The sequence below is a fragment of the Rhinolophus sinicus genome, linkage group LG05 (assembly GCF_036562045.2).
Source record: "Rhinolophus sinicus isolate RSC01 linkage group LG05, ASM3656204v1, whole genome shotgun sequence".
Taxonomy (NCBI): domain Eukaryota; kingdom Metazoa; phylum Chordata; class Mammalia; order Chiroptera; family Rhinolophidae; genus Rhinolophus; species Rhinolophus sinicus.
In genome coordinates, this window is record NC_133755.1 from 99,697,405 (window position 1) to 99,707,022 (window position 9,618).

Here is a 9,618-nt window from a genome sequence, read left to right on the forward strand (position 1 = left end):
ACGGATATTGGCCTCTGTAGAAGTGCAAAGATCACATGCTATGACTAGGTGTTTTCCAAAAACTCAGTTAAAAGCAATAATTTTTATAAAGGATGTTCAGAAGGCCATACGGTCCACTACTCATTCCTTCAACACTAACTTATTTCCCTGGATTAAACCTGGCCAACTGAGAACCTCATGCCAAGTAGAGTAGCGAGATAAAACACAGCAAGCTCAGTTAACTTTTAACTTCAGATAAACAACAAATGATATTTTTAAGTATAAGTATGTGTTAAATAATATTTGGGGCATACTTATTCTAAACTTATTTGTTGTTTATGTGAAATTCATATTTAACTGGAAGTTCTATATTGTTATTTGCTAAATTTGCCAACCTTAATTCCAAGATCACTTCATTTGACTTTTTGTAAACTATATTTAATACATTGTCCTATATTAAGATAACATATTAAAAAAAGACACTAGTAAATTTGATACAGTAGTTTTGTAAGATCGTTGTTGAAGCTATTGTTCTTTCCATTATAAAATGTTGTCTTAAGGGAATCCATAAAAGAAAATAGTGTTGAGTATATTTATGTCTCACCAGTGTGTTTGTATCTTTTAGGCATTATAAATGAGATATCTGATACCACCTTTCTTTTTGCATTGGTTCCTTAGAAACTTAGACAAAATTGTGTAATGTACCTTTTACAGGAATATATATATCTCCAAAAAAATGTATGTGAGTTCAGACAATTAAGTTCATAAACTCATCCTAGAAAAAGTGCTTCATACCTCATTGCTGAATATCACTATGGTCACTTTCGAAGTACTCCCCTTGGGAAGCTATGCACTGACGCCAGTGCCTAGTCCACCTTTCCAAGCAATTTTGGAACTCTTTTTTTGGAATGGCCATCAGAGCTGTCATCCTATTACCCTTGAGGTCCTGAATGTCATGAAAATGTCTTCCTTGCAATATTTCCTTTATCTTCAGTTAAAGAAAGAAGTCATTGGGGGCCAGATCAGGTGAGTAGGGAGGGTGTTCCAATACAGTTATCTGTTTACTGGCTAAAAACTCCCGCACAAACAGTGCCATGTGAACTGGTGCATTGTCGTGATGCAAGAGCCATGAATCATTAGCGAAAGTTCAGGTCCTCTAATTTTTTCATGCAGCCTTTTCAGCACTTCCAAATAGTAAACTTAGTTAACTGTTTGTCCAGTTGTTACAAATTCATAATGAATAATCCCTCTGATATCAAAAAGGTTAGCAACAGCATTGCAACAGGTTCGTGAACTTAATTGCCAACCCCATACACTTTTTAAGAAAGGAAAAAACTGTATTAAAATTATAATACTCAATACATACTGATAAAATAAGATGAATACAGTCATGTGTATTCATTGTTTTGGCATCCCTGGTATACATATCTCTATTTGGGCAACTTTATTCCTGACTTGATCTTATCTCCTATATGTTCATTTTTCCTGCTGAATATTCTGATTTTTAAAAATGTTATTTTATCATATATATGTGTATATATGTGTATATATATATATCATATATTTTATCATATATATGGATATATATCATATATATGTATATGTATCCATATATATGATAAAATAAATTTATATATATACATATATATATATATATGAAAGCAGCCTGTTTTGGGGAAAAGCAGGTAGTGATTAACAAATTACACTATTAAACAAATAAAGAGACTTCCTGAAAGATTTACATGTTGTTGGTAACATTAAATTTCTTACTAATTCTAATATTCCATTAACATTTAATAATTTAACAGATGCCAGATATAAGTAAATAAACAAAACTGTTGTTGATTTATCAAATTAGAATTTAAGAAAAATACCGATTACAAGATCTCAGATGAACTTTATAAAAGCATTCATCAAAAGCAGTTTCAAATAATTAGAAAGTCACGCTGAACAATGTTGTGTAATGGAAAGTATTAGCTTGAAGCCTGAATATCTAAATGGTATTGTAAACTCATCAAAAGTACCCTTTTATGTGACCCTCACTCAGCAAAGATTTATTATTAATTTTATTAGTAAAGGTTAAAGTCCATAAGGGTATCAACTATATTATGAAATTAATAGAAGATACTCAATAATACAACTTTCTTGTTGATCATGTAGAATTGCCTAAACCTAAAAACATGGTGTTATTTGTTTTGTAAAGTAAAACTAGCTGTTTATCCAAATGATTTATTTTCTTGCCCCAACAAGTCTGGCACAAATCATTAGGTTTTTAACGGAGCTTTTCGTTTAGTTGACTCTCTATCCCCGCCAAATAATATTATAAGTTATCCATACAAACTGGCTCATTTACAACACATATTCACTGAATAAGAATTTTCATTCATCAGCCAGATTTCTGCCACAGTTATTAATATATTATTTTTGTTAATTTCATCACTAAAGACTGTTACGATCTGAGAAGATTATCGTTGCAACCTTTCAAGTGTAAGAATAAATTTCTCCTATACGCTGACAATGAACAGATGGAACTTGAAATTAAAAACACAACACTGTTCACATTAGCACCCCCAAAATGAAGTAGGTATAAATCTAACAAAACATATGTAAGATCTATATGAGGAAAACTACAAAACTCTGGTAAATAAAACCAAAGAAGAAATAAATAAGTGGAGAAGTAGTTCATGATTGTGGATAGGAAGACCCAGTATGGTCAAGATGTCAGTTCTCAGTTTGATCTACTGTCAATGAAATCCCAGTCAAAATCCTAGCAAGTTATTTTATGGATATCAACGAATTGATTCTAAAGGTTATACGGAGAAGCAAAAGACCTAGAATAGCCAACATGGTATTGGAAGAGATGACAAAGAATAAATCTCCTATTCAAATGTACTCAAATAGAAAGAAAGATGGATTTCTGCATCTGCATCTCTTATCTTAATGTTAAGAGAATCTAAATGTTATATCATTAATTATACGAATGACCACAATCTTTACCTAATAATATTTGTTATATTTACATGTTCTAGAAGCATCTATGTTTTAGAAGAGATTCTTTAATGCAAGTACACACAAGTGGGACTTTCTAAAAATGCCCATTCTTTAGACATTGTAATTCATTTGATCTGGGGGTGATGCCTAGGAACCTATATTTCAATAAGTACAAATCACTCAGCTTCTACTCATTCTCCCAGTGAATTTCAGATCCACTTTGAGAAACAGAGTTCTAGTAACATGAACTATGTTTATAAAACACTTTCAGTATGGAAGTCAATATGCTTCTCTGTGAAAGCAATATAATTAGAAAATGTTGATAATCATTTTTAAATGACATTTGTCAACTATATTTATACTATTCTTAAAGGTAATATTAATGAAGATATAATATTTCCAGTTTTATGTAATATTTAACTTCTTTCATTATTCTATGGCAATTTGTTTTTGTTTTTGTTTCTCTTCTACCTAACTAGGAAATGGACCGTATTCATAATTTTGGGTGACAGACCTTTGTAATTCAAATAAAATCCAGGAAGATAGATTGACTACTTGAGGATAAAGTAATTGAATGAGAATTTTTCACTCTTGTTGAGATGAAAGACCTGATTAGTTTGATGCTAAAGGTGACTTTCTATTGTACCTGGAATTCATCAGATATATTCAAAGACCCTTCCATCTCCATGGGGTAAAATTTAAAGGAAATGATCGATGACAATCCAAGTGAAAGCTCTGAGCTGGGCCCAGAGAATGGCCTGTGTGTGAAGGTAAATAAGGTCATGTGGGAAGAGAAAAAGTATTACCACAAAATAGCTTCCCAAAAGATCTGGAGTGGGACAATCAAAAGAACTACTACTCAAAGTGTTGTTAAAAGGCTGCTGGTATAATGAGCTGCATGGTTCCTAACAGTCACTCCTAATTCCCATTTAAGGTGAACTCTATACAGATTAAATCTTGAATTTGATATAAAGAATAATACAGCAAATGTTTCTGGACTCCATCTGAGTGCTTGGTCACCTAAGAGTGTTTTATTTGGATCATACGATTTGTCCATATATGTTAAGGAGTTAGTAAAGGGATAATAATCAGAAATATTGTCAGAAATACTTAGCTTTTTAATTTAAGGTCACATAACAAAGATAGTAATGATAAATTGAATAATATTAAATGCCTCTATGATATTAATACTATTTTGGGTAATTATTTTAAATTTTTAATAATTTCTAATTAAGGATCTGCTATTTTATTTAACATTAAGTGTACTATATTAAATCCAATTACATTTATATTAAGCTTTTATGATTCCTAGCTAGAAGAGCATTGTAATATGAGTCAAAAGTCCTAGATTCTAGACTAAATTTCAAGCTTCTACTCTTAGGTGTGTGTTCTTTGGCAGGTATTTAACATTTGACATTTTTCCTCATGTGTGAAAGATAGTATCTCTTTGCTGATTTTGCAGATATATTACAGATATGACACAAGATCATTTATGTGAAATCTTCTGTGAACTATAGAGAGCTCTACAGATGTCATTTCTATTATTATAATGAGCAACATAAATTACATTAAAATGTAGAATATTTTCATACATATTGAAAACAGCTAGTTATTCCAAGAAAGGTGTATTTTTTTTAATATGAAAAAGAAAAAAGTTACCTTCTGATAAAAACCTAGAGGAGGTCAAGCTCTCAATTATGGTTTTATTTGTTGGATTAACAGTTCACTTAGTAAGCAAATGCTTCACATACTGATTAGATATACTCTGAAAATAAGGGTCTAGTATCCTTAATCTTGGAACTCAGAATTTTGTTCTTTTTCTGGGCATACAAGATTAAAGACATTTTTGGAAAAACAAGTTCTATTCCCATCTATTTCCCAATACAACTTTTACATTATTTCAAAATTATATTATTTGTTGTTTTTAAATAAGTCCCTATGTTTTCCTACACACATTCCATTCCTAATATCCTTTTGACCATTTCTGCTGGTCAAAAACTATAAATTTAATCAGTGTTATTTATTAAAACTATAGTCCACTATTTGTTCTCCAATTCTTACTTGATAATGAAATTCTTAATTTTCATTTGGGTCTTGGTCACCTGAAATGCAGGCTACTTCTCTCAGATTCTTTTATAACTATGCATCACCATGTAACTAAGTGCGGCCTTATGGATATAAGTAAGAATAATATGTGCAACTTTGGGGAAATGTACTTCCCCTCCACTTACTTTAATCTATCCTCCTGAATCTGGAAATAAAGACAGGGTCTGAGATTGTACATCATGTGGCATCATACCAGCCTACAATTTCTTTTATGCATGTAAGAAACTTCCTTCTTCTTTAACACACTCTTAGTTTTGGAGACCTCGACAAGCACTAGTATTTCCTTCTCTGAACTGCGAAGTATTTACTTTTAATATCATTTTTCTTTGAATTATCATGGTCAGTACTCATTTACCATTGGACTTCAGAGCTGAGATTATGCCTTATTCATAAATGCAACTACTTAGCCCAAGTTTTACCTATAAAAGTGCTCAAGAGATATTTATCAAATGAGTTGGGGAAGTACAAGTAAGTTTTAAAAAGGGACCCCTTGTATAGGAAAATATTTACAAAATATTCACAAGACAGATGTTGACAGATCATACAAAAAATATATGAAACTTCTACAAAAGTAGCATTCATTAAGACAGACTCCATGAGAGATGTTATTGACCTCGTTTACACACTCTAGTGACCTGAATCTTGTCAACAGATAGGATACATCCATTTTTTTATTTCAAGTCTTTAACTTAGGACCTTAAAAACATCACAAAATGTTTCAGCAAAAATGAGCAGAATATGAGCAATTCCCTGGGTCCACCCTGAGAACACCCATGAATATCCTGAAGAGACTTAAAAGGTGGAATTGAGATCATAAGGGTGGAGGCTACAATGTTTTGAAAGTATGTGCCTTTATTCACTTCTGGTTAATAAGGAGAGGCTTGCATCCAGTAAATTCTGAACATCGATTGGCTATGTTATCAATCTCTAGTACTTCTTTATAAACACCTTGAAAAAAAGTCTCCCCTAAAGTAATAGTCATATCCAGTTCAATTCTCCTTTCAGATGTGACATGCAATTCTTGGTCTATGCCACTTGGTCTATTCAAGATATGTCAGTTCTTTCTTTTCAGACCTTTATGTCTGCATTTTTAATGGACTTATTCATATTACCAGTGTTCATTAACATGTTTCTTTAGAAGTCTTTCCATTTCCCAAAGTGATTGACAGATACTGGGTACACCTGTGTGTGCTACAGATCTCTAGGTCTCTATCTTTGAGAAGAAGGCTCTCGGGTTGCATTCTTCAATGTAGGACAAGAAGGTTGCCGTGTGGAAAGAGAGTTCAATCCCCTTTAACTTGGGTGATTCACTTCCTGGTAGAAATGATACCTGAAAAAAAGTGTGCCATTATACAAGAGCAGGAAACTACAGACACTTTTAAGACTATTAGAACATAGTAATTTATCGAGAATTTAATAAATAACAAATTCATGTAATAACCCATTAAAAAAATAAGCTTGGTTTTACTTTTCATTGCTGTGGACCCATAAAAAGGAAAGAGCTATTCTCCGCTACCTTCTCAAGAGTAAAGCCAGTTCTCATTGTTAAAGTTTAGATGCTCCTTTTTCACATGAAGATGTCAGGGAAAAAAGAGAATAAATAGTCTTTTTATGTTTCAGGGAAGAAGTTGCAAGTGGGGATTAAAACCATGATGATAGCTCTGCATAAACTTTAGAGCAAGTCAAGTATCCAGAAGGAGAGTTATGGCAACTTTGTATTTAGAATTGAGGTGTGTATGTGGGAAAGGGCACAAGAAGAGGGGACAGCCACCCAGGGGCAGGGGATTGTGCCAGGATTGACCATTCTGTAGGGGGTGGTACTGGGGCCTGAGAAAGTTTTAGCCCTTGGGATGGACTAAAGAAGCAGCATGGCTTGAGGGCCTAAGCAAGGGGTTCCCATGGCAGAGCTTGGACCTGGATAACAGTCACAGGTGGAGCTGTCCAACTAACTGCAATCCACTGGTTTGGGCAGGAAGCTGGCAAACATCTCACATTGAACAGAGACAACAGACCAGAGCCCACAAAGATATTCTCAATCCACTAGAAACTGCGGTTGCTGTGGAAACTTTGCACCTCTTTTCTAAACCAAATAGGCACATGGGTCTTTATGGCTGTTTGCACAAACTCAGAGATGGAGAAAGCTGGAAAATGTTGATATACTTGTAGGTAGCTCCAGCAGAATTAAACTTGATTTGAGCAGTCCAAAAACATGTGACATTTATTATTATTATTATTACTACTTTTTATTATTATTATTATTTTTGCAAGAGTACTTAACATGAAATCTATGCACTTAACAAAGTTTAAGTGTAATACAATATTATTAATTATAGACCAAATGCTGTATAGCAGGTTTTTAATACATTTTTTCCCCACTTTTTTAGTGTTATTAGGTTGTAGTAAAATATGATTGAAAGTAAAATAACATTTTGCATTCATCAGATTGGAAAGAATGATATTCATTATTGATGATGGTGAGGAAAATTTGCATTTTTATACACTTTTATAAAAGTGATTTTAGGTAAAAATAACTATTGCAGGATTTATATTTTGGGCTTCATTTGCATATCCGTTTCCAGTTTGTGAAATTTGCATAATTAACATTGACATTTTCTGATGAGATTGTTCATTATGTATTCTTTTAAAAATATTTTTTATTTATTTTGACAAATATGAAAGATCTCTAGAACTTAGTCATCTTACATAACTGAAATTTTATATCTGTTGAATAGCAACTCCCCATTTCCCCTCCACTCAGCCATTTTTATCCACTATTCTACTTTCTGCTTCTATGCATTTGAGTATTTTGTGTATCTCATATATGTGGAATCATGCAGTATTTGTCCTGTGACTGACTAATTTCATTTAGTATGATGTCCTCAAGGTTTATCCACGTTGTTGCATATGGCAATATTTCTTTCCTTTTTACAGCTAAATAATGCTTCATTATATATTTATACCACATTTTCTTTATTCATTCATCTGTTTATGGACATTAAATTGTTTCCACATCTTGGCTATTGTAAATAATGCTACAATAAATATGAGAGTGAAAGTATCTTTTCAAGATTCTGATTTCAATTCTTTTGGATAAATACCCAGAAATGGGATTACTGGAAACTATACTGTACAGGCTGCACCATTTTCCATTTCCAACTACAGCATACAAGAGTTCCAATTTCTTCACATCCTCACCAACAATTATCTTTTGCTTTTTTGATAATAACCATCCTAAAAAATGTGAGATGATATCTCATTGTGGATTTGATTTGTATTTCCCTGCTAATTAGTGATGTTGAGTATCTTTTCATAACCTGCTGGCCATTTATATGTTTTCTTTAAAGAAATGTCTGTTCAGGTCCTATGCCCATTTAATAACTTTTTTTTTTTTTTTTTTTTTTTACCTTCTATTGAGTTGAAGGTCTTATTTATATTTTTTGGATCTTAACCCCTTATACGATTAATATACAAGATAATATACCAGTCATATTGCTTGCAAATATTTTCTCCTGTTTTGTAGGTTTTTATCACTCTTGTTTTCTTTGCCATGTAAAGCTTTTGAGTTTGATGTAGTCCCACTTGTCTATTTTGCTTTTGTTTCCTGTGATTTTTGTGTTATAGCCAAAAATCATTGCCAAGACCAAAGTCATCAAGCTTTTTCCATACGATTTCTTCCAGGAGTTTTACTGTGTCAGATGTTATAAGTCTTTAATCCATTTTGAGTTGCCTTTTGTGTATAAGAGTCTAATTTAATTCTTTTTCATGTGGCTATTCAGTTTTCCCAGCACCATTTTTTGAAAAGGCTATCCTTTCTCCATTGTGTATTCTTGTAACCTTTGTCAAAGATTGGTAGACTGTACATGCATAGTTATATTTGTGAACTCTCTACTCTTTTGGTTTACATATCTGTCTTTATATCAATCCAATGCTCTTTTAATTACTGTAGTTTTGTAATATATTTTGAAATGAAGATGTGTGAGACCTCCAAGTTTGTTCTTCTTTCACAATATTGTTTTGGCTCTTTGAGGGTAATTCTGGTTTCATACATATTTTAGAATTGTTTTTTTCTATTTCTGTCAAAAATGCAGCTGGATTTGGATAGGAATTGCACTGAACCTGTAAATTGTTTTTGGTAGTATGGACACTTTAATAATATCACTTCTAATTCATGAACACAGCTTTTCTTTCCATTTTTTTTTTTATATTTCCTTTCATTCATTCATCGTGTTGTATAGTTTTAAGTGTACAAGTCTTTTGACTCCTTGGCAAGAATATTCTTCAGTCTTTTGATGCTATTGTAGATGAGATTTTTTTTTTTAATTTCCTTTTCAGATAATTCAGTTAGTATATAGAAACTATCTGACAATTATCTTACAACTTTACTGAATTCTCTATCTTACAACTGAATTCATTTATTAGTTCTAATTTTTTTGGGGGTGTCTATGGGATTTTCAATATGTAAGATTATGTCATCTGAAAACAGAGATAATTTCACTTCTTCCTTTCTGATTTGGATGCCTTGTATATTTTGCCTTGCCTAAT